The sequence below is a fragment of the Carcharhinus amblyrhynchos genome, chromosome 7 (assembly GCF_965287045.1).
Source record: "Carcharhinus amblyrhynchos chromosome 7, sCarAmb.v2.hapA, whole genome shotgun sequence".
Classification (NCBI taxonomy): domain Eukaryota; kingdom Metazoa; phylum Chordata; class Chondrichthyes; order Carcharhiniformes; family Carcharhinidae; genus Carcharhinus; species Carcharhinus amblyrhynchos.
Genome location: NC_137330.1, coordinates 78,245,910 through 78,272,662, shown reverse-complemented (window position 1 = coordinate 78,272,662; position 26,753 = coordinate 78,245,910). Strand labels below are relative to the sequence as shown.

Here is a 26,753-nt window from a genome sequence, read left to right as displayed (position 1 = left end):
CCCAGAATGTGCTCCAATTATCCAAGTAAATGAAACCCTCTCTCCTACACCATCCCTGCAGCCACATGTTGATCTGCACTCTCTCCCTGTTCCTCAACTCACTAGCACATGGCACCGGCAACAAACCAGAGATGACAACATGCTTTGTGCTGGCTCTCAGCTTCCATCCTAACTCCCTAAATTCCTGTTTTAAATCCCTATCCCTTCTTCTACCTACATCATTGGTACCAATGTGCTCCACGACCTGATCCCTTTCCCCCTTAAGGATCTTGAAAACACGGTCCGAGACATCATGGATTCTTGCACCCAGGAGGCAACATACCATCCATGAGTCTCTTTTGCTGCCGCAGAACCTCCTATCTGTCCCTCTAACCATCGCATCCCCAATTACTATTGCCCTCCTGCTCTCCTCCCTTCCCTTCTGAGGCAGTGCTGGAGGTCCGGTCACTCTGGCTTACCACTCGTAGGTCATCTCCCCAATAGTATCCAACGCGGAATACTTGTTGCTGAGGGGAACAACCACAGGGGATCCCCGCACTGCCTGCTTCCTCCGAGCCCCTCTCTTCGTTTTGTACTGACTCTCTATGTTCATCCTACCAAAATGTATTGCCTCACATTTCTCTGGATTGAACTTCATCTGCTACCGACCTACCCATTCCACCTATTTGTCTCCATTCTTTTGAAGTTCTGTCCTTCACATAGTTTACAATGTTTTGTATCTTCCGCAATTTTTGAAATTGTTCCCTGTGCTCCAAGGTCTATGTTATTAATGTGTATCAGGAAAAGTAAGGGTCTCAATGTCAAACAATGGAGAAAACAGACAATTACAGACATCTGTAATAGGGAAAATGCTGAAGTCTATTATAAATGATGTGATAACAAAACACAATCCTGGTCCATCACCAGGATTAGACAAAATTAACATGGATTTATGAAAGAGAAATCATCTTTGACAAACCTACTGGAGTTTTTAAAGATGTAACTAGATAGAATAAATAAAGGTGAACCAGTGGATGTGGTGTATTTGTATTTTCAAAAAGCTTTTGATCTGGGTTATGGGGGCTGGAGATCAGCCTGCCAGGGGTTAGGAACATCAAGGCTGGTTAGCGGGATGGGGGGAATGGTCGACATTGTCCGTAGAGAAGGTGGTCGGGACTGTCACTGGGGTGGGGTTGAGACTGTCAACGGGGAGAACCAAGGAGACTGGGGCTCACCGGGGCGATGGGGGGAGAGGGAGGTTGGGGAGATCGGGCAGGGCAGAGGGGGTAGACATAGGGGCTGGCCCAGGGATGTCCAGGAGGTCAGCAATCTGTGGGTGGAGGGGGTCAGCAGGTCAGTGATGGAGTTGTTGCAGGGCTGGCCAGTGATTAGGAGGCTGGCAATCTGAGGTCACTTCCATGCTCTGACCTCTGCTTTGATAGATCAACGCATGGGCAGTGGCCTGCTTAGCACTATGCTGCCAGCCTCTCAGGCAGGAATAGGCCCTGCCCAATGATTTTCAGAGTGAATCACACCAGGGCTATCTGTGATGCACAGAGAGTCAGCGATTCATTCTGGAAATCACACTAAAAATACCAGCAGGATTTACTTCCATTTCCCTGCAAGTTGGGAATTAAGAATTTTTTTGGGAGAATCCTGACCTTAATCTTATACATACTAGTAGAATTATCATCAACTTTAAATGGTAAAATCAAAAGAAATATTTACACTTTGGAAGAGAGGGTGTTCACAGCTCTCATGATCAATGTTGTGTGCAATCAGCATGTGTCTCATTTTACTTGCCATTGCTTTACAAATGTACCACTTCAGTCATACCAGTAGGAAAGAAAACTAATCAGGATGGAAATCGACAGAATGTACCAAATCTGCATGTGGGCAATGATCAAGAAAATGTCTCATGGGCCACACTCAGGACCCAGATGGATCGATGTGAACTCAGCACTGCTGTAGACCCTGAACCTCGGGAGGTGCCCCCACAACAGCTCACCAGGGTTCATCCTCAGATGTGGCATTGTCCAAAGTTTTGCTCCAAGGCTTTGCACTTAAGTTGGTTTATAGGGGGCACTTGTCAATATACAATTCAGTGCATAGCCAAGGAATAGGAGCGTTCTCCTGGGCAGTGTGCTATTGCCAACTCTCTAAGTAGATATAGTTGCTTTGTATGGGCATAAATGTGTGACTTGTTTGACTCCGGTCATGTCAATTGAGTTGTTGCTGAATTGTCCCAACTGCAATGGGGTATTGATCACTAACACATTTTCCCATTAGCCTTGTGCTTGTCAACATCCTGCTTCCAGAAGCCTCCAGATTTGAGTTGAACATTCAGTCTATGATGACCAATCCTCACAACCATACGGCCCCAGACTTCTTCCTCCGCAAGGCCCTTCCAAGAGGTCTGCAGCCCAGCAGCAAAAAGCATAATGTTTATCTCATTTGATATTCAAACTCTCAGTAATCCCCAAGTCATCCCTCAGGTTCCCTGGAGTCAAATCCCTGGTCTTCTCCAACTAGGCCCGTGGTACCCTGGAGATTTCCCCCAGTACCTGGCAGTCAATCCCTGGTACTCTTCCAGTGTTACCCCAGTACCCTTCAAGGGTCACACTGCCCACCCTCGAGTGTCAGTCCGGGTCTCCTTCAAATCTTATTCCAGTCTCCCTTTGAGTTAACTCTGGTACCACTGAGTCAAACCTGTTGTCCCTTGAGTTATACCCAGAACCCCTGATTCAAACCACTGAATATGTGGAGTTGCTCCATTGGTTCTGTGCTCACGATCACAGCAAGCTTTCATGCTGATGTAAATCATGACTTTGGACTTTGCACAACAATTTCCGCTCCAGTCAGTAAACACATCCGATGGGAACAGGAGCGGAAAATACCTGCCAGAGAGTAGAAATAAATGTGACTTTTTGAATTGTAACTCATGAGGCTCTGTGTTGGAGCTCCAGCTATTCACAATATACATCAATGATTTGGGTGAGGGAACAAAATGTAATATTTCCAAGTTTGATGACAACATAAAATCTGTTGGGAACGTAAGTAGTGAGGAGGATGTTAAGAAGCTTAGACAAGTTGAGTGAATGGGTAAATACACAGCAGTTGCAATATAACATAGATAAGTATGAAGTTATCCACTTTGGTAAGAAAAATGGAATGGCGGAATAGTACTTAAATGGTGACAGATTTGGAAATGTTGAAATCCAAATAGGCCTAGGTATCCTTGTATACTAAGCATTGAAAGTAAGCATACAGGTACAGTATTCAGTTAACAGGGCAATGATATGTTGGATTTCATTGTAACAGGAGTGAGTACAGAAGTAAGAATGTCTTCCTGCAGCTGTACAGGGCACTGGGGAGACCACACCTGGAGTATTATGTGCAATTTTGGTCTCCTTACCGAAGAAAGGATATACTTGTTATAAAGGGAGTGTGGGTGAATGTTCACCAGATTGATTCCTTGGATGGCAGGATTGTCATGTGAGGAGAGATTGGATCGAGTAAGCCTATATTCACTGGAGTTTGGAAGAACGGGAGAAGATCTCTGAAACGCACTGAAGTCTGAGAGGGCTGGACAGACTGGTTGATGTTTCCTCTGGCTAGGGTGGTCACAGTCTGAGGATAAAGGATCTAGACTGAGGTGAGGGGAAACTTCTTTATTCAGAGTGTGGTGAACCTGTGGAATTCTTTATTGCAGAAAGTGGAGGTCATGTCTTAAATATATTTAAGAAGGAAATAGATTTCTCGGCTCTGAAGGCATCAATGAGTATGGGGAGAGCACAGGAGTATGATGTTGAGATAGAGGATCAGCCATGATCTTACTGAATGGCAGAACTGACTCAAATGGCCAAATGACCTATTGTTATTCCCATTTTCTGTATTTCTAACTCTGCTACAAACGTACTTCTTGTCTGAAAAATAGTCATTAACCAATTTCTGTGTTTCCTATCTTCAATTTTGTATCCGTTAAATATAGAATGTAAAGTTAACCATCAACTTGTAAAACGTAATTGTGATATCTGGATAGGTTTAAAGAACAAAGAACAGACAAGATTGCAGCACAGGAACAGGCCCTTTGGCCCTCCAAGCCTGCACCGATAATGCTGCCCGACTGAACTAAACCCCCTACCCTTCTGGGGACCATATTCCTCTATTCCCACCCTATTCATGTATTTGTCAAGACGCCCCTTAAAACTCACTATCGTATCTGCTTCCACTACCTCACCTGGCAACGAGTTCTAGGAACCCACCACCTTCTGTGAAATAAAGTTGCCTCGGTCATCGCCTTTAAACCTTTCCACTCGCACCTTAAACTTATGCCCCCAGTAATTGACTCTTCTACCCTATCTGACTATCCACTCTGTCCATTCCCCTCATAATCTTGTAGACTTCTATCAGGTCGCCCCTCAACCTCGTCATTCCAGTGAGAACAAACCAAGTTTCTCCAACCTCTCCTCATAGCTAATGCCCTCCATACCAGGCAACATCCTGGTAAATCTTTTCTGTATTCTCTCCAAAGCATTCACATCCTTCTGATGGTGTTGTGACCAGAATTGAACACTATACTCCAAGTGCAGACTAACTAAGGTTGTATAAAACTGCAACATGACTTGCTAGTTTTTAAACTCAGTGCCACGGCCAATGAAGGCAAGCACGCTGTATGCCTTCTTGACTACCTTCTCTACCTGCGTTGCCACTTTCAGTAACCTGTACACCTGTACTCCCAGATCCCTCTGCCTATCAATAATCTTAAGGGTTCTGCCATGTACTGTATATTTCCTATCTGTATTTTACCTTCCAAAATGCATTACCTAACTGTCCAAATTTAACTCCATCTGCCACCTCTCCGCCTAAGTCTCCAACTGATCTATATCCTGCTGTATGCTCTGATGGTCTTCAACTCTATCCTCAAATCTATCAACCTTTGTATTGTCCACAAACTTGCTAATGAAACCAGTTATATTTTCCTCCAAATCATTTATACATAATACAAACAGCAAAGGTCTCAGCACTGATCTCTGGGGAATGCCACTTGTCACAGCCCTCCATTCAGAAACGCACCCTTCCATTGCAACCCTCTGTCTTCTATGACCAAGCCAGTTTTGTATTCACCTCACCAGCTCACTGCTGATCCCATGTGACTCCACCTTCTGCACCAGTCTGCCACGAGGGACATTGTCAAAGGCCTTACTGAAGTCCATGTAGACAACATCCACTAGCCTACTCTCATCAATCATCTTTGTCACTTCCTCGTAAAACTTGATCAAGTTAGTGATACATGATCTCCCCTTCCCAAAAACATGTTGCCCCTCTCTAATACGTCCATTTATTTCCGAGTGGGAGTAAATCCTGGCTCGAAGAATCCTCTCCAATAATTTCTTTACCACTGATGTAAGGGTCACCGGCCTGTAATTTTCTGGATTATTTTTGCTATCCTTCTTAAACAAAGGAACAACATTGGCTATTCCCCAATCCTCTGGGATCTCCCCTGTAACCAATGAGCATACAAAGATTTCTCTCAAGGCCCCAGCAATTTCTTCCCTTGCCTCTCTCAGTATTCTGAGGTATATCCCATTAGGTCATTGGGACTTGTCTACCTTAATGTTTCCCAAGAACCCCAATACCTCCACCTTTTTGATCTCAACATGACTCAAACTATCTACACATCCTTTCCCAGGCTCATTATCCACCAAGTCCTTCTCTTTGGTGAATACTGAAGCAAAATACTCATTTAATACCTTGCTCATTTCCTCTGGCTCCATGCATAGACTCCCCCCGTCCTTGAGTAGGACAACCCTCTCCCTGGTTACCCTCTTGCTCTTTATGTATGTATAAGAAGTCTTGGAATTTTCCTTAATCCAGCGGGCCAGTGCTTTATCGTGACCCTTCTAGCCCTTCTTACTTCTTGCTTAAGTTTCTTTCTACTTTCCTTGTATTTCACACTTGCTTCATGTGTTCCCAGCCTCCTAGCCTTGACAAATGCTTCCTTTTTCTGTTTGATGAGACTCACAATATTTCTCGCTATCCAAAGTTCCCAAAGCTTGCCATATTTATCCTTCATCCTTACAGGGATGTGTCAGTCCTAAATCCCTATCAACTTACACTTGAAAGCCTCCCACATGCCAAATGTTGATTTGCCCTCAAACATCTGCAACCAATCTACATTCTTCAGTTCTGATCTAATAGTTTTGGAATTAGCCTTTCCCTAATTTAGCATCTTAACTTGAGGACTACACATACCTTTATCCATTAGTACCTTAAAGCTTACTGAATTGTGGTCATTGTTCCCGAACTGCTCCCCTACTGAAACATTGACCACCTGGCCGGGCTGATTCCCCACTACCAGGTCCAGTATGGCTCCTTCCCCAGTTGGACTCTATATACTGTTTCAAGAAGCCCTCCTGCATGCTCCTTACAAACTCTGCCCCTCCATGTAGTTGGCACTAACTGAGTCCCAGTCAATACAGGAAAAGTTAAAATATCCCTCTACAACAACCTTGTTACTTTTACACCTTGCCAAAATCTGCCTACATACCTGTTCCTCTAACTTCCTCTGACAGTTGAGTCGTCTATAATGAACCCCCAACACTGTGACTACATCCTTCCCATTCCTAAGCTCCACCCATATTGCCTAGCTGTATGAGCCCTCCGAGCTGTCCTGCTGCAGTACAGCTGTGATATTCTCTTTTACCAATAGTGCAACTCCCCCACTCCTTTTACATCCCCCTCTATCCCACCTGAAACATCTGTATTCTGGAATGTTAAGTTGCCAATCCTGTCCTCCCTTTAACCAAGTCTGTGTAATGGCAACAACATCATAGTTTCTGGTACTAATCCAAGGTTTGAGTTCATCTGCCTTACCTGTTACACTTCTCGCATTGAAACTAATGCACTTCAGTCCATCAGGCCCTCTGTGATCAGCAACCACACCCTGCCTGCTTTCTCAGGTGAGTCTTACAGGCCCTACTCTCTGGTTCCCTTTCAGTTAATTCACCTTTGCTTTGGTTCCCACCCCTCTGCCCAACTAGTTTAAATCTGAATAAGTTTAAGCTGAATAAACTAGGCTTGTACTCGCTAGAGTTTAGAAGAATGAGGGGAGATCTCATTGAGATGTATAAGATGATGAATGGGATGGATAGGATAGAGGTGGAGAGACTCTTCCCGCTCAAAAAAGACAGTAGGACTAGGGGGCACAGCCTCAAGATAAAGGGGAGGCGGTTTAGAACGGAGTTGAGGAGGAACTTCTTCACTCAAAGGGTGGTGAATCTCTGGAATTCTCTGCCCGTTGAAGTGGTGGAGGCTGCCTCGCTAAATATTTTTAAGAAGCGGGTTGATGGGTTTTTGATAAGAGAGGGGATTAAAGGTTATGGGGAGAGGGCGGGAAAGTGGAACTGAGCCACAACAGATCAGCCATGATCTTATTGAATGGCGGGGCAGGCTCGAAGGGCTAGATGGCCTACTCCTGCTCCTATTTCTTATGTTCTTATGTTCTTAAATCTTCTAGCAAACACTAGCAAACCTTCTGGCCAGAATATTTAGGCCCTTCATGTTTAGATGCAACCTGTTCTTCTCGTATAGGTTCCACCTGCCCCGGAAGAGACCCCAGTGGTCGAGATATCTGAAACCCTCCCTCCCACACCGGCTGTTTAGCCACATATTGAGCTATACTATCTTCCTATTCCTAGCCCCACTAGCAGGGAGTAATCCTGAGATTACAACCCTCAAGGTTCTGCTTTTTAACTTCCTGCCTCACTCTGCTGCAGGACCTCATCACTCTTCTAATATATGTTGTTAGTACCAATATGTACCACGACCTCTGGCTGTGTGTCCTCTCCCTTCAGAATATTTTCTGCCCATTCAGAGACATCCTGGATCCTGGCATCAGGGAGGCAACATATTATCCAGGAGTCTCTTTCATAAGAACATAAGAAATAGGAGCAGGAGTAGGCCATCTAGCCCTTCGAGCCTGCCCCGCCATTCAATAAGATCATGGCTGATCTGTCGTGGCTCAGTTCCACATTCCCGCCCTCTCCCCATAACCCTTAATCCCCTCTCTTATCAAAAACCCATTAACCCGCGTCTTAAAAATATTTAGCGAGGTAGCCTCCACCACTTCAACGGGCAGAGAATTCCAGAGATTCACCACCCTTTGAGTGAAGAAGTTCTTCCTCAACTCCGTTCTAAACCGCCCCCCCTTTATCTTGAGGCTGTGCCCTCTAGTCCTACTGTCCTTTCTGAGCGGGAAGAGTCTCTCCACCTCTATCCTATCCATCCCATTCATCATCTTATATGTCTCAATGAGACGTCCACAGAAGCGCTTATCTGCACCCCTAACTATAGAGTCACCTGTAACTATTGCTTTAGTGCTCTTTGTCCCTCCCTACTTAACAATACAGCCAGCCGTGCTGCCACTGCTTTGACTGCTGCTGCTATTATCCCCTAATAGGCCATCCCCTCCAACAGTATCCAAAACAGCATACTGGTTACCGAGGGTGATGACCACAGGGGATTCCTGCATTGATTGCCTGCCCCTTCTAGCTGTCACCCAACTAACTGCCTGCACCTTGAGTGTGGCCACATCTCTAAAGCTCTTGTCTAGGATGCTTTCCGCCATCTTCATGCTCCTAAATACATCCAGCTGCTGCTCCAACCTATCCATGCGGTCTGCAAGGAGCTGCAATTGGGTGCACTTCCTGCAGAAGTAATCATCCGTGACGCAGGAAGTCATGAATCTCCCACACCTCACAAGAGTGGCACTTAACCCCACTGACCGACATTTCTAGCACCAATTAAATTATTTAAGAAAATTTATAAAACTCTTACCTTCACTTTTACCTTCTCACAGTGGCCTTTTTTTTGGTTAGAGGAGGAAGGAGGGAGGGAAACAATAATGTACTGTTTCGGACTTACCACTTTTGACGCCAGATCTTCTGCTTCCCACATTTTAGTAGATGCTGCTGGGCTGACTTCTCCCAGGAATATAAACATCACATATATTCATGAAAAGAAGCAAAAATTTCATGAAGGAAAATGTCTGTCCTATTCAAGACAATCGGTTACTTGGAATTATCTATAAAGAGAGTCTGAAACACGTAGGTCTGAACTTTACCAGCCCACCTGGCACAGGAATTGGAGTGGGTGAGTGGCGGAGCACGGAAAGATCCGTTGACCTCGGGATTTTACGGTTTTGGGACGAGTAAGGCTGTAAAGTCCCACCCCTATTGTCACCTATTATAGTTTCTCTATCTAGCAATGCAGTGTCACTTCAAGAAAGCCCAAACAGTCCACTTCAGACCCCCTCCTTCTCCTCAAATACATATTCTCCTTTTGGAACCTACAGTGAAGAGATGCAGCAGAATTTTCTCCCTGAAATGAGAGCAAAAATGAATGCAGATGAACGAGTGCATCATGTTGCACCACCAGCCAGTGTGCTGGTTGCTGGACACCAGCCCAATTTCATGGTCTCCTCTCCACAATGCTATTCCCACATCCGTGACCATTTTTATTTCCAAGTTTATAAAGTCACTGAGATGTAGCCTCAAGATAGAGATGCTGCACACTCTCCTTCACCTGCAATGGCAGAATATTAATATCCCTACCCAAGCATTTAAAACCCAATGAGGCCTCACAGCTCCTACTTCTGTAAACTTTTCAAGTGTTGCACCTCTTTGCTAGATATCTCTTTTCACCTGAGTCTTTCCATGGATCCTTTAACCATCATTTGTCTCGTGCTGTGGATAATCTATAGGCTCAATTCCCTGGAAATCCTTGCCTAAATGCTTTCCCCCACGACCTCTGGACACCTCCAACTCTTCCACCATAGCTTTGGTCATTCCTCTTAGTTTAACAACCTGACTCAGGATCATTTATTTTAAATTAATGCAAATAACCTTTTTTCTACATTTTTTTTCCACAATTTTCGATGGATGTATTTTTACATCTCTGAAAATTTGAGTTTTGAAACAAACACGCTGAAGTAACTGAAACAATCAGCTAGATTTAATTTTGAAAAGCTGATTGGATTAGGGTAATAAAAGTTCCTCCTTAGAAATAATAATATGAACAAATGATTTAAATTTTGTAAAGAATACATAGGAATAGGTATGAATATATGTATTTTAATTACAAAATAAAGGTTCAGGAATTACAATTTGGTTACACGGTCACAATTTGAATTCATAAATTGTACTCACTCCTCCTCCTGTTTTGAGTTCATGAAATCTTGCTGTAGTTGTAAGCTGGGTTATTGGATTTTACAGCAATACCAATTCCTTTTAGACAATGACTTTATAAATATCTTGTACTGTTCCTGTATTTTTGAATTTCTGTTCTTTTATTACATTAAGCTATTTTTCTCTGGATATTGTTGAAGGTATTTGTACTGTTTATTAAACCCTTGTTTATAATGAAACTTTAGCTCAAGAAAATGGCATTTTTATGAATTTTACACACTTTGGAATGTTAACACTCTTGTCATATATTAAATCTGCACCATAGAAGTTATTTTATTAGTGGGATGAAATTAACTTTATAAAGTGGCTTGTGAACAAGTAAGGTGTCTAATTCTTGAATCTGTCTTGGCTTTAAGTTCACGATTGTGAAACTATTTAGTGCCTTTTTGGTGATGAAACCTTCAGAAGCAAAATGTATTTCCAAACTCTGACCCAAACGTCCATATTTTTCCTTCCATCATAAATAGATAATATAACTTTTATTCATTATTGTTAACATTTACAAACTACTAATGAAATCTTAAGAACATCAGTTTTGAAATATGCACTTTCTGAGGTCACCGTATTTGTTAGCAGAGCAATCTTGATGATTTAAAAGGTGGGATTTTTTGAATGTGCTTGCCCCAAGAATGGAAAATCCCACCTGGGGCCAACAGATTTTTACATCCCACCTGCTGTGGCAGGTGGGATGGAAAAATTTTGCCCAGAGTCTTTTTTTTGTTTTGGAATTTTCCAACAATTTTAATACAAAATGTAAACAACATTTAAAAAATTAAATTTATTATTGAAAACATTGAGGCTGAAATTTTTCGTATCTGTCTTTCAGCTAGTGAAGCAACAGTTGAAAAGGCTGTCATATATTGGGTTAATATAGGAATGAATTCTATACTGCCCACAGAGTTATGTAAGAGAGCACAGATTCCACACCCAGAGTCAGTCTTGCATTGGACACATTTGTGTGTACCAGTAAACAAGGGGATCGCTCCTAGAGTGTACCTTTTACTGTATATTTGTAAGTAGTTCTAAGAGTCAATAAACGCTTAGTTAAACTATGTATGACAACAAAGATATCTTAAGATCTACTTTACTATCATCAACATTATTCAACACCAATCCACACTCCAACCTTGCTGACTACCCCCCTAAATCCCCCTGCTCCTTAACTACTCATTCTCCTGAGCAACAATTCAATCTCCCCAGTCCGAACTCCATGACCCATCCTGTACCCCTTGAAATCATCCAATCCATGACTCCCATAACCATCCCACCTATTGACCTTTTACATTTACACTTTTACGCTTTCGCCCTGGCTTCTCCAAGTGGCATTTAAACATAGGGACCTTTAATTTTACTGAGTGTGGCATTAAGGAGCCCTTGCAAAACTGGGATTAATGGGAATCAAGGTGAAAACTCTCTGCTGATTAGACTTGTACCTAGCACAAAGGAAGATGGTTGTGGTTATTGGGAGTCAGTCATTTCAATTCCAGGACATCACTGCAGGAGTTCCGCAGGGTAATGTCCAAGGCCCAACCATCTTCATTAGTGACCTTCCTTAACCCATCATAAGGTCAGAAGTAGAGAGGTACACTAATGAATGCAAAATGTGCAAAATCATTCACAACTCCTCAGATATTGAAGCAGTCCATGTCCAAATGCACCAAGACATCAACAATTTCCAGGCTTGGGCATACAAGTGGCTATAACACTCAGGCCACACAGGTTCCAACAAGAGATAACCTACCCACTAACACTTGACATTCAATGGCATTACCATCTCTGAATCTCCTACTATCAACATCCTGGGGGTTACCATTGACCAGAAACTGAACTGGACCAGCTATTTAAGTACCGTGGCTACCAGAGCAGGTTAGATGCTAGGAATCCTGTAGTGAATAATTCACCTCTAGACTCCCCAAAACCTATCCACTATCTACAACACACAAGTCAGGAGTTTGACAGTATACTCTCCCTTTCCCTGGATGAGTGCAACTCCAACAGCATTCAAGAAACTTGACGCCATTCAGGACAAAACAGCCCCTTGATTGGCACCCCTTCCATAAGCATTCACTCCTTCCTGTCACACAGTGACAGCAATGAGTATCATCTACAAGACAGAATAACTTCAGAGACAATGTTCCCAAAGGTGGGGGAAATACAGAACCAGGGGTCATAGTTTGAGGATAAGGGGTAACCTTTTAGAACTGAGGTGAGAAAAACGTTCTTCACTCAGAGGGTGGTGAGTGGAATTCATTACCATAGAAAGTAGTTGAGGCTAAAACATTGATTTCAAGAAGAAATTAGATATAGCTCTTAGAGCTAAAGGGACGAAGGGATATTGGGGAAAGGGGAGATCAGAATATTGAATTCGATAATCAACCATAGTCAAAATGAATGGCAGCACAGTCTCGAAGAGCTGAATGGCCTACTCCTGCTTCTAGTTTCTGTGTATGATGCACTACAGGAACTTACCAACAGCACCTCCCAAACCCATGATCACTACCATCCAGAAGGTAAGGGCAGCAGATACCTGGCAACACCACCATCTGGAAGTTTCCCTCCAAGTCACTCACCATCCTGACTTCAATATATATCACCATTCTTTCACTGTCGCTGGATCAAAGTTCTGGAACTCCCTCCCTAACTGCACTGTGTGTGTACCTGACCAGACTGCTGTGATTCAAGAAGGTAGCTCAATGCCATTTTCTTAAGGGCAAATAGGGATGGGCAATAAATGTTGGCCTTGGCAGCAACACTCACATCCTGTAAATTAATTTTTAAAAATATATTGGCCATTAAGTTTCCCTCACCAACTTTATACATTGTGTTTGTAGCCTATTTAAATATTCCAATGAGATTATGTGATGTTATATCCATTTTACATTTAATCCTTGACAGCTGGTTTCCCAGTTCACAAGAAACTTTTCAGCTAAAGGGAGGCAAAGCCTGCTGCCTAGAAGTGTTTTTCTAGCACTGTTTGTGGTCCAGAACAAGCAGCATTGCTTAACACTAATCATCCTGCCTCCCTCCATGCAACCCACAACTCCCGGGGGTATTTGGAGCACCCACCCTGAGAAATAGCATAGATCCCCCTCCAACATTGGAAACTCTGGAATAACTGACTCCCACCTACAATCAGTCATCCCAGATTCACTATCCAGTGCCTGTGATCTGATTCCGCCAGCCCCTCCAATCTCTGAGTCTTCATTTCTACCCTGGTTCTGTAAGCTACGCTGCTCACACGGGTCCCCGACCTCCCAAAGCCACACAACTTTTAAGCTGCTCCGAGACTGTAAACTCTGCTTCAGTGTTTCACACCCGATAGGGAGCTGATTCTGTACACTAGGTTGACTTCCAGTCAGAAATTCTATTCCAAGCAAAATAAATCGAATGAGATTTCCATAAGAACATTCTAGAGATTTGGCAAAAATGGACATTTCAAAAGTTCACCCACATCATATCCTAAGAATGTTAAGTGTTACAGAATGTGTATGCCATTCCTCAATGCTATCTAAGACTCTAATAATGAAAAGAAATTGACTTAAAAGGATTGGCATTGATCTACAATTTCAACTATAATTTAGTGGAAGCAACCCTGCACTGAATCTGAATGCTGTGGGTTTAAATTACATTTCAGAGACTTGAGCACCACATCCAGGCTGAACTCCTGGGCAGGACTCAGAGGGTCCTGCACTATCAGGGGTGGTTTCATTCAGATGGGACTTTAAACCCAACCCACATCTGCCTTTTTGATGGAGGGGAAAGATTCTCTGACACTATTTGAAAAAAAACAGGTGAGATCTTTGAATGTTCTGGCCAACATTTATCCCTTAACTCTTTTTTATTTATTGGATGTGCACATTGCTGGCTGGGTCAGCATTTATTGCCCATCCCTAATTGTCTTTGAATTGTTGGGTCATTTCAGAGGGCATTTAAGAATTAATCACATTGCTGTTGATCTGGAATCACACGATGGCCAGACCAGGTAAGGATGGCAGATTTCCTTCCCTAAAGGTCATTGTGAACCAGACAGGTTTTTATGACAATTGACAATGGTTTCATGGTTATCACTCCACTTTTGATTCCAGATTTTTATCAAATTCAAATTTCACCATTGTTGCGGGATTCGCTGGAGGCTCGGTATCACCAAAAATTTCAGCTGACACAAAGATTCGCGAAAGCCAGTGTCCCAGTTAAAGACAAATCTTTATTGACCAGTGAGCGATGGGAGAATGAGCATTGGGCATTCCAATGCCTCTCTATATGAGAAGTTCTTGAGCATTCCAATATCACTGTGAGGTTACAATGTATCAGAGAAATCAATTATATATTTCTCAAGTTTACATTTCCTGTCTTCTGTTAGTTTTTGAACCCGTCATTTTCAATACAAATCAATAACAGCTAATATCTCTCATGTACTTTAGTCAATTGCATTTTACCCTTTGATCTCATGGGGTTTCATTGGTCCATAGAATCTGCTTCCTCTCTCTGTTGCTTAGCAACCCCTGACACTCAGCTACAAAGGTCAAAGTTAAGTTTCCTACCAACTCTTAGTTACGTCAGTGGCCAAACCAGACAGATGTATGTTCTCATGTCTGAAAAGGCCTGTCTTATTTGGACAGTGTGAACAACCCTATTCATAAGGAATTCTGAGAAGAACAAAGAACAACACTGCACGGGAAACAGGCCCTTCGGCCCAACGACTCCGCGCCACCATCTTAACAAAGCATTTTTCCTACACCTCCCTTGACCCGTGTCTATGCTTATGGTACCCCCATTAGAAACCAGATTCAGGGGAGAATAATTTAGGGACAATTTGTTACACCAATCAGACTTTATCTACACAATACGAATGACCCTATTCATGAAGGGGCTGAGAACATCTTACTGCTTGTAACTGCTGTTGATAAGAACTTACACATTCTGTAGTTTCATTGTCCTAAAGAATGTGGTTCATTTCAATATATCTGTAACCCCATTAGGCTTTGCAGCAACCTGCTTTTGGCTAAAGCATACAGATTTCTTTAATGTACAGCTAAAATACATATTTAAAGATACAAAATACATGTTTAAATCAGAAATACCTGTTCAAATCTCATGCTTAGTTAAATCTCTTACTGTGTCTATATGTGTCTTTATGTAGACCATTCCCCCATTAGGTTGTAAGCCTAATTTAAGGTCATTTCACTCATTGTTAATACCTTATTAGTAACTTAAATCCCTGGTTACTTGAAATTTCTCTAACCTGTTAAGAATTTCCCAACAACCATCTGCTGTGCTGGGATTTGAACTCGGGTGCCCAGAACCTTACGCTGGGTCTCTGGATTACTACTCCAATGACAATACCATCATGTCACTGCCTCCCTTAGTACCACCAGAACAGATTGCCTTGTCATCATCATATTGCTGTTCATGGGACCTTTCTGTTTGTAAAGTTGCATTTCCTACGTTTGTTGTGTGTAAAACATTGAGACATCCTAAAGTCATGAAAAGGCTGCAACTGGAGTACTGTGTCCAGTTATGTTCACCACAGTTTATGAAGGAAGTGAGGGTGCTTGAGAAGTTGTAGAGAAAAATTAATTGGATAATTGAGGAAAAGAAACGTTATGACCTTTGGTGGCGGGGGTGGGGTGGGGGGGGGAGGTGGGTGGGTGGATGAGGGATGGGGGGGCGGTCAGCTGGAGAATGGGACAGGCTGGATTGCTTGACAGAGAGTCAACATGAGCTTGGGGGCCAAATGGTCTCCTTGTGACTTCATTGCTGGAAATTTGTGCCCTCCCCGAGACATGTTTAGTGGTGAAAAGTATCTAATTTTGGTAGAGAGGGAAACTTGAGGACCCTGCTCCCTTCCTGCTACTGTTGCAATAAAGTGCAGGGCAGAAATGTTTGTGGATGACCTTACCACCCCCATTTTCAATGGAAAATTAAGATACATGTTCACTGCCACCGGTATTCACCCAATAGCAGGCGGGAGACTTGCCAAGTAGAAAGCTGGAAAAGTAAATCCACGGGCTTTCCTACATTTGTTGTATGTAAAACATTGAGACATCCTAAATTCATGAAAAGGCTGGTATAATGTCCAGTTATGTTCACCACAGTTTTTGAAGGATGTGAGGGTGCTTGAGAAGGTGTGGAGGAAAATTAATTGGATAATTAAAAGCAAAAGAAATGTTGTGGTCTTTGATGTCAAATGCTATGAGAGTCACTCCCCTACCCTTGCTTCCACATCCTCACTTAGCGAACACCCATCTGCTTACACTCGCTTGTGGCCAGGTTCCCTTGGCAACACTGGGTAACGGGTGGGTGAATTACCAGCAGCAGTCACCGCCTCCTTGGTGGCAATGCCAAGCAAGCACCGTTGCTGGTGTCTGATTGGCTGGCAGCTTGTGGGGTACCTTTGACCCTGGGGAAGGCTCGCTACAGCCCAGCTGGTGGGAGAGACAAGCATCGCCTATGTTGGAGAGGTATAGTGTGATCAAAAATAGTCAGCATGGCTTTGTCAAAGGCAGATCGTGCCTTACGAGCTTGGTTGAGTTTTCTGAAGATGTGACTGAACACATTGACGAAGGAAGAGCGGTAGATATGGTTTATACGGACTTCAGCAAGGCGTTCAATAAGGTCCCCCATGCAAGGTTTATTGAGAAAGTGAGGGGGCATAGGATCCAAGGGGACATTGCTTTGTAGATTCAGAACTGGCTTGCCCACAGAAGGCAGAGAGTGGTTGTGGATGGGTCTTTTCCTGCATAGAGGTCAGTCATCAGTGGAGTGCTCCAGGGATCTATTTTTGGACCCTTGCTGTTTGTGATTTTTAAAAATGACCTGGATGAGGAAGTGGAGGGATGGGTTGGTAAGTTTGCCGATGACGCCAAGGTTGGAGGTGTTGCGGATAGTTTGGAGAGATGTCAGAAGTTGCAACAAAACATAGATAGGATACAAGACTGTGCGGAGACGTGGCAAATGGACTTCTACCCGGATAAGCATGTGGTGGTTCATTCTGGCGGGTCAAATAGGATGACGGAATATAATATTAAGGGTAAGACTCTTAGCAGTGTGGAAGATCAGAAGGATCTTGGTGTCTGAGTTCATAGGACTCTCAAATCAGCTTCACAGGTAGAGGATGTGGTTAAGAAGGCGTATGGTGAACTGGTCTTCATCAATCGAGGGATTGAGTTTAGGAGTTGGGAGATAATGCTGCAGCTGTATAAGACCCTGGTCAGACCCCACTTGGAGTACTGTGTGCAGTTCTGGTCGCCTCATTACAGGGGGGATGTGGAAGCCATTGAAAGGGTGCAGAGGAGATTTGCAATAATGTTGCCTGGATTGGGTGGCATGCCTTGTGAGGATAGGTTGAGAGAGCTTGGTCTTTTCTCCTTAGAGAGATGGAGGATGAGAGGTGACCTGATAGAGGTGTATAAGATTTTGAGAGGTATTGATCGAGTGGATTATCAGAGACATTTTCCCAGGGCTGAAATGGCTGCCACAAGAGGACACAGGTTTAGGGTGCTGGGGAGTAGGTACAGAGGAGATGTCGGGGTAAGTTTTTCACTCAGAGGATGGTGGGTGCATGGAATCGGCTGCCAACGGTGGTGGTGGAGGGGGATTTGATAAGATCTTTTAAGAGACTTTTAGATGAGTACATGGGAATTAGTAAGATAGAGGGTTATAGGTAAGCCTAGTAGGTATGGATATGTTTAGCGCAACTTGTGGGCTGAAGGGCCGGTTTATGCTGTAGTTTTTCTATGTTCTATGTTAAATCCTACAAATTACCCTATGAAAGCTTTGGTATAAATGCAAATCAATTCTCTGATATATTTTAATTTTCATAATATTATCACAATATTGTGTAATAAAAATATTGTGGATGCTGAGATAAAAAGAGAAAATGTCGGAAAAGCTCCACAGAGCTCTGAAGAAGAGCCACATGGACTCAACCTGCTGGGTTTTTCCATCATTTTCTGTTTTTATTTCATCACATTCTTTGTTGCCCGTATTTGATTATCTCCTTCCACTGCCTGTTTTCTTCATTCTGTTTGTTGCCTAAATTTAACTTACATTTTACAGTTGTTCCTCTTCCACTCTCCTTACCTTTTCTCTTGTATCTCCAATGTAAATCTTCCTCATTCCATTAGGGAATCTGTGTTCAAATGATCTGGATCTGGATACAATTTAAATTGAAGAGGAGCTTTGCTCCCAGGATCCTAATAATCTTCATCTTTTTCTTCACAGGACAAAATATGACATCAGCAGCTAATATAGGGATTTATCGCACCTAGTTTACTTCCATCATCATTTTGGCTTTTTTTTGTCGGCTTGTTGCTTTATTTCAAACCATCTAACAGCTGGATTTATGCTGCATTGGAATCTGCCACAACAACACTCGATGTGGAAATCCCCTTTGTGAAAGATGCTGAAGAGAATGAAACTATTGTGCTCATTTACCTTTGGCCTTTTGGGTTGAGATTTGAGCTCAGTTCTTGCGAATCAAAGTTTAATAACCACCCATAACTCTCAGTTGACAGCAGATCGGAGTCTCTATAACAAATCCCACACTGTCCTTTTCCATTACGCAGACAAAAGTGGAGACTTGTCCAATCTGCCCAAACAAAATTGGACAACTTTCCAGAGAAGGGTTTGGATGAATCTGGAGTCATTCACCCATTCTTCAAAAACGACTGGACCCAATTCTTCAAAATGACTGTAACATATTGGGAAGAGGTGAGGGAGAGGGATTCGGATATCAAAACACCTTATAGGTCTCTGACAATGAACAAAGTTTAAACTGCCTAGTAATCTTTTGTGTTGGTTTGTAAGCAACCTGGAACACTAATCACGCCAGAGTGAAGTTCTACTTCAATTCCACAAATACATTAACATTAGCACTTATGGTCAAGCCGTTGGAAAACATCAGAGTGATAATAGATTTATTTCTACTGTATCTAATTGTAAGTTCTAGTTTTCCTTTGAGAATTCAATACATGAAGATTATATCACTGGAAAGCTCAACAATGCTTTGCTTTCTGGTACCGTGCCTGTGGTCTTGGGACCACCTAGCAAAAATCTATGAAAATTACATTGTGGTCAAGTCTTTCATTCATGTGGATGATTTCCACTCAGCTAAAGAGCTTGCGGATTACCTACACAAGCTGGATGGTAATGAAGATTTGTACATGCACTACTTCAAATGGAGGAACTATCACAGAGTATGGATGGTTCATTTCCAGGATATATATGTGTGTAACATGTGTGAAAATGAAAAGCAACATAAAAAGTAGAGACCATGTTTGGAGAAATGGTTCTGGGACTGAACTCTAAAACATTTCTCTGGTAAATATTATGGACCGTCAGCAATATCTATCAAATTCAATTGACTTCTTTCTCCAAGTGAAAATGTGTTTGATCAATTTTTTGATTTAATCAAAAAGAACTCCACAGCCTTGCATTTTCCCCAGTGATGTGAGAATCCATCATGATTCCAAAACTGCAGCAATTGAAATCTGAGCATCAAATTCTCATCTTAAATTGATTTGTGCTGGAAAATATACTTGTTTCCAAGATGAACGATTTTACTTTATGAAATTTCTAACTGTTGATAGAAAATTATTTGAAAAGATAATTTTTACTAGAAATTAAATGAATGTATCCTGCTTGTAAAGCCAATTAGATATTTTAACTGAAGTAATATGATTCAGCTTACATTACAGCTTAAAGAAAATAAATTTAAATGATTTATAAGTGCTATAAATTTCCATCTCTTTTGCATTGAGTTGAAATGCTTTGTTTAGAATTTATAATCTTTCTTGGCCCTGCGCTCCAAAGTTGCTGCTGTCTTTACCTTTTATATGAAGCTGTAAGCTGACTTGGGATTCAGCCATACAGCCTCGAACAACAATGTTATTCTATGATGTGACTGGGTAGTAAGATTCAACCACAAGTTGAAAATGAATATTTAAAATAAATGTTGCAGGCACATTGATCTCCTGTCTGCTTATCAAATAACCAGCACTTATGCAATGGGCTCAGATTTAACACCAGGGGAAGGGGAGTAATTAGAATGGAATGGGGAGGGCTTTGTAATTCCTTGTCCACCCCAATCTGGCTGGCTGCACTTAGATATTTCAGACTATTGTCTTTAAATGCACAGACCAAGCTCTGATGACTTCATAGGGGTTCCATGTAAACTGCGATTTTAGGCTGAGGCTTGAAGGCCCCAGTGGTGGCTTCCATGCCTGGCAAAACTTACTGGGAACCATTCTCAGCGCCAAGAGAGGACCTACAGAGTAATGCTTTTTCTTAGTTTACTTGTGGGTTAAGAGGAACAGGAATGCTTTTGCGACTCCTATGAGGAACTCTTGAAGCAAATCTACCCCCTTCCTCAGAAGAAGTTCCCTTTCCTAAGCACTTCCTTCGCGCTGGGTTCCATGCCACAGATTTCTCAGTGATGGCCTCCTGACACCAAAAGGCAGGATTTTACAACCTCACTTGAGTGAACCTAGAAATTCCTGTCTGAAGTCAATGGACATTTCCGCTATCCGCCCCTTGCCCACTCCGATTCCATGGTGGGTGAGGTGGTAGAATTCTGCTGCAAATTTAGTCATCGGGCAGCAGTTTCATGTCATCTTCACTCTCATTTCATTTGGGAAGCAAGCAAATTGAATGCTAATAAGACCCTGCCATTAAAATTGTCTGAGATTGTCTGCTGCTAATCACAGTATATCTACAGATCACATTGCCGTATTCGTGCCTGACAATTAAAATTAAGCTCAATGGGCTAAACATTGTTTATGGCTCAAATTTTTCATTGCTGCTTTAGACAACAGGCCAAAGATGTGCAGGTTAGGTTGATTGGCCATGCTAAAATTCCCCTTGGTGTCCTGAGATGCATAGGTTCGAGGGATTAGCGGGTAAATATATAGGGATATGGGGATAGGGCCTGGGAGGGATTGTGGTTGGTGCAGATTTTATGGGCCATATGGCCTCTTTCTGCACTGTAGGGTTTCTATGATTCTATGAACAGTTTGGCTACTTTCTTGATAATTGCTGTATTAGTTATTGTGTTAGTTATTTAATGTTGTATTATTAAATACTGAATGCAAAGTCAGCCATCTTTTATATATGTTACTATGATTAGTTACGATTATTATGACAGGAACATTGGAAGAAAATAGCAGGTGTAGGCCACCTAGCTCATCGAGCTTGCTCCAAGATTCAATAAATCATGGCTAATTGGCTACCTCAACACCACTTTCCCATGCAATCCTCATATCTGTTGATTTGGGCAACACTGCTGCCTCATACAACCAGGGACCTGGGTTTGATTCCAGCCTTGTGTGGCTGTTATGTGGAGTTTGCATGTTCTCTCTGTGTCTCTGTGGGTTTCCTCCAGGCTACAGTTTTTTCCCACAATCCAAAGATATGCAGATTAGGTGGATTGACCCGATTTCAATTTTGCAGCCCACTGGGATGAAGCCACTCATGAGCCCACTCACTAGCCTAAGTTGTCCACCTTAAATAGTTGGGTTACATTTGCTACTTCCCAGCCTGCTGGAATCGTTGCACAATCTACAAATAGCACTGAAAAAAGACACATTTGAAGTTTTTGTCTTCCACTCAATGGGAAGGTGATGGTTTCTGGTATTATTGCTAGACTATTAATCAGGCAACTCAGCTAATGTTCTGGGACCCGGGTTCGAATCCTAACATGGCAGATGATGAAATTTGAATTCAATAAAAAAATCTGGAATTAAGAATCTATTGATGACCATGGAACCATTGTCAATTGTCGGAAAAACCCATCTGGTTCACTAATGTCCTTTAGGAAGGAAATCTGCCATCCTTACCTGGTCTTGCCTATGTGTGACTCCAGAGCCACATCAATGTGGTTGACTCTCAACTGCCCTCCGAGGGCAACTAGGGATGGGCAATAAATGCTGCCAGCTACGCAACGCTCATGTCCCACAAATGAATATAAAAAAAGAACATTCATACAAATACCAAATATAAAGAGAACAACAATTTATACTTCAAGAGAAGTGAGTGCTGATTAGTTAGCAAGTGGACTCTGATTGGAGAATTATGAATGCTGCTTAACTGCCAAACTTTGTTTAAACTCAAACCAGACAGGTTGACTCTCATTGTTCAAACACTGCCCTGGGGAATGCACAGAGAATAGCTGAAATCTATTTTGTTAAGCTGAAACAGGCGCAATATCAGTGCATTTTTCTTACATCTGCACGTTTCCATCGCAACATCTCTACCAACCAGAGGATACTTTTCTCACAATGTGTAAATTGTTGTTCCACTTTGCATTCGATATTTTAGCAAATGTCCATATGAGTGCAAGGTAAAAAGCATTAACATGTGTCTTGAGTCCAGCAGTACTCAAGTTCTGTTCTATCACATGTTCACATCTGTAGAATCTTGAAAACTAACACCAATGCATCCACGATCTCTATAGTCAGCTCATTCCATACTCTGTTATGTAACTCATCAGGTCCTAAGGATTTATTGACCTTTAGTCAAATTAATTTTTCTGATACTATCTCTTTATTAAAACTTGGTTCCTTAGTATGTCTGGGTGATTGTCAGTATCTTCCTCCATGAGAATAAGAACATAAGAACATAAGAAATAGGAGCAGGAGTAGGCCATCTAGCCCTTCGAGCCTGCCCCGCCATTCAATAAGATCATGGCTGATCTGTCGTGGCTCAGTTCCACATTCCCGTCCTCTCCCCATAACCCTTAATCCCCTCGCTTATCAAAAACCCATCAACCCGCGTCTTAAAAATATTTAGCGAGGCAGCCTCCACCACCTCAACGGGCAGAGAATTCCAGAGATTCACCACCCTTTGAGTGAAGAAGTTCCTCCTCAACTCTGTTCTAAACCGCCCCCCCTTTATCTTGAGGCTGTGCCCCCTAGTCCTACTGTCCTTTCTGAGCGGGAAGAGTCTCTCCACCTCTATCCTATCCATCCCATTCATCATCTTATATGTTTCAATGAGATCTCCCCTCATTCTTCTAAACTCTAACGAGTACAAACCTAGTTTATTCAGCCTCTCCTCATAGCTCAACCCCCTCAACTCCGGTATCAGCCTAGTAAACCTCCTCTGCACTCCCTCCAAGGCCAAAATATCCTTGCATAAGTACGGCGACCAAAACTGCACACAGTACTCCAGCTGCGGCCCCACCAATGCCCTATACAGCCGCAGCAAGACCTCCCTACTTTTATATTCAATCCCCCTCGCTATGAAGGCCAGCATCCCATTAGCCTTCCTGACCACCTGCTGCACCTGCAGGCTGGGTTTTTGCGACTCATGTACAAGGACCCCGAGGTCCCTCTGCACCGTCGCCTGCTGCAGTTTTTCGCCACGTAAGTAATAGTCCTTCCTACCATTATTCCTACCAAAGTGGACCACCTCGCACTTGCCAACACTAAATTCCATTTGCCATTTCCTGGCCCATTCGCCCAGCCTATCTAGATCCTTCTGCAGACTCTCCACACCCTCCGCGCAATTTGCCGTTCTACCAATCTTGGTGTCATCAGCAAATTTCAACACCATACATTCGGTTCCCTCCTCCAGATTATCTATATAAATGGTAAATAGCTGAGGCCCCAGCACCGACCCCTGAGGCACTCCAATAGTTACCATAAGGGCAGGATTTTTCAACTGATTCTCTTTTCCCATTCTACATTAGTTTTTTTAGTCCTCTTATGCTCAATTCTAAATTGCTCGCGATCTTCAGGCTTACCAGTTTCTCTGGCAATCTTATAGGCCACTTTCTTTGACCTAATGCAATTTTTATCTTGTCAACCATGATTGTTTCAACTTTCCTGATTGTGCTTTGTAAGCCATGTAAAACATCTTTTAATATTAGCCATTGTCTATGTACTTGAAATCTTTTAGTGTAATACACCATAGCAACTTGTCCCTCATACCTTCATAGTTTCCTTGATTCAGATTTAAGATCCTAGTTTCAGAATGAACTACATCACTTACAAACTTAATGAAAAACCCTATCATATCATGGTCACTATTTCCTCAAGGCTTCTTTACAATAAGGGTTATTTATCAGCCCTTTTCTCGTTCCACCATTCTAAATCTAAACGACCCCAATCCCTGGATCTTCAACGTACCACTCCAGAAACCCACCTCATACACACTCCAGATATTCATCCTCCACGGCAGTAATGCTAATTAGGTTTACCCAGTTGAGTCCCTATTTTTATAACCAATTCCCTTTGAAATAAATGCCAACATTCCATTTGTCTTCCCAATTACCGGCTGAACTTGTATGCTAGCTTTGTGTGATTTATGCACAAGGATCCCACAAATCCCTCTGTGCTGCAACTTTCTGCAGTCTTTCTCTATTTTAATAATATTCATATCATCTATTCTTACTACCAAAGTACATAATTTCACATGCCTATATTATATTCCACGTGCCAAGTTTGTGCTCACTCACTTAACCTGTGAATATCCTTCTATAGATTATTTGTATCAACCTCACCATTTGTCTTCCCACCTATATTTGTGTCATGTGCAAACTTGACAACAGTACATTAATTCCCTTGTCCAAGCACTGATATACATTGTACAAAACCTAGAATGTCTAGTCGGAATGTCTGTATTCAACTGCTTTTTGCAATTTGGTATAATATGAGGAAAGATGTAAAGACAAGTGAGGGAGGTCCCAGACTCTGTTGTGCTGATTTTAAACAAAATGCATGCAAATTAAACAGTAAAACACACAACAAAAAAGTCAACTAAAATCAAAGTTAACTACATTAATGGCAATCCGCAATATCTTAAAATTTACTCAGCTATAAGTCCCTCTATTTTCCTTCAGAACTAAATCTTCCCAAACAACATCCCATAGGTTTTAAACCTAAAAGCAAAATGCAGCCAAGGTCATCATACCTTGGAGTTGCCTCCGATTTAGAATAGAGACAGTTGGCTTCTCAAAATGGTTTTCTCTAGACACAACTTGATAGGCATTGACACAGCTTTCTGTTGTATGTCTCTCATCTCAAACAGTTTCCTGCCTGGGGTAAAGTTGCCTCTGATATACTGTCTTTCCTTTTGATTTTCCTTTATTTGAATGAACCTTCTCAGAAGTTACTCTACATTTCCTTTATTACATGAGCTCCATTTTGGAATGTAAATATGAAATTCACCCCTATTTTCCATTGTCATTAACTTCCCTTCAGTAAATATTTTTCCAAGAATTGCTAGGCTAATCAACATATCAATGCCCATGTTCTATCCACTCAACCAATTCATTCTTCTTCCAAGATTCATTTTAAAAAATAGCTTGTTTTTTCTCAAACGCAAAATCCCTGGAACACATTCCCAATTATTAGATTTTTTACTTTTCCTGGTTTTTTTTATGATGTTTAACAGTAGTCTGGCGGGACCCATTCCCGAATCTGAGAAATTTGAGAAAATCATAACTAGCATGTCCACTATCTATGCAAATACCCCCTTTAGAAGCCTAGGATGAAATCTGTCAGGCCCCCTGGCATTTGTCTGATTATAATCCCTCAAATTTCATCAATTTTTTTGCGTTGATATTAATTTCCTTAGTTTCATTGCTCTTTTTAGCCCCTCAATTACCATGTATTTCTGATATGAAACTTGTGTCCAAGGCAGTTTGTTTGATGCCTCTGCTATTTCTTAATTGTCCATGATTATTTCTCCTGTTTCTGCTTCTAAAGAGCCAATGTTTACACTCTTTCTCCTTATATATTTATAAAAGCTCTTAAATATTCATGTCCAGTTTACTCCCGCATTCCATCTTTTCACTTTTTATCCACTTTCTGGTGGCCCTCTGCTGGCTTCTAAAACACAAGAAATCCTCAGGCTTGCTAGGGTTTGCAACATTGTAAACCTCTATGTTTAATCTGATATATCCTTAACTTCCTGAGTGAGCCACGGATGGACCTTTCTCATTGAGATTTTGCTTTTCAATGGAGTGTACTTCTTTCAGAGATTTTCTTTAAGTATTTTCCACTCTTTATTGTTTCTATTTACCCAATTAACCTTAGCCACTTCTTCCCTTATACCTATATTGTTGGCCTTTTTAAGATTAAGATTCTATGCTGTGATTGGAATATGTCACTTTCAATCTCATCATGGAATTCAATGGTATTTTGAATAATATTTTAGAGAATCCCAACAATGCAGAAGGAGGCAATTTGGCCCATTGAGTCTGCACCGACTCTCCCACAGAGCATCTTACACAGGCCATATCCCCACAACCCTGCATACTGACCACTTATCTTGTAGCACTAAAGGACAATTTAGCATGACCTATCAACTCTTATTCCTCTTCACTCCCCCCATTTGAAAGGCAGCCTTCACTATAGTGCCATGGTCAGTCTGCTCACCTGCCTTGCAGCCCTTATCCTCATCCATTTAGGTAGCCAGCATCTCGTACCTAACAGATAAAGTTGGGAGCTGAAATTCCCCCATCACAATATTCTGGTTCTCCTTATTCACCTTAATCACCGTCCCTGACCAATGACCAACTCTAAA

General features: G+C 42.1%; 1 pseudogene; it reads left to right on the top strand.

Moving 5' to 3' along the window:
• The first annotated feature begins 18,457 nt into the window (after positions 1 to 18,457).
• On the top strand, positions 18,458 to 19,528 carry LOC145345511 (4-galactosyl-N-acetylglucosaminide 3-alpha-L-fucosyltransferase 9-like; annotated as a pseudogene).
• Positions 19,529 to 26,753: the final 7,225 nt, after the last annotated feature.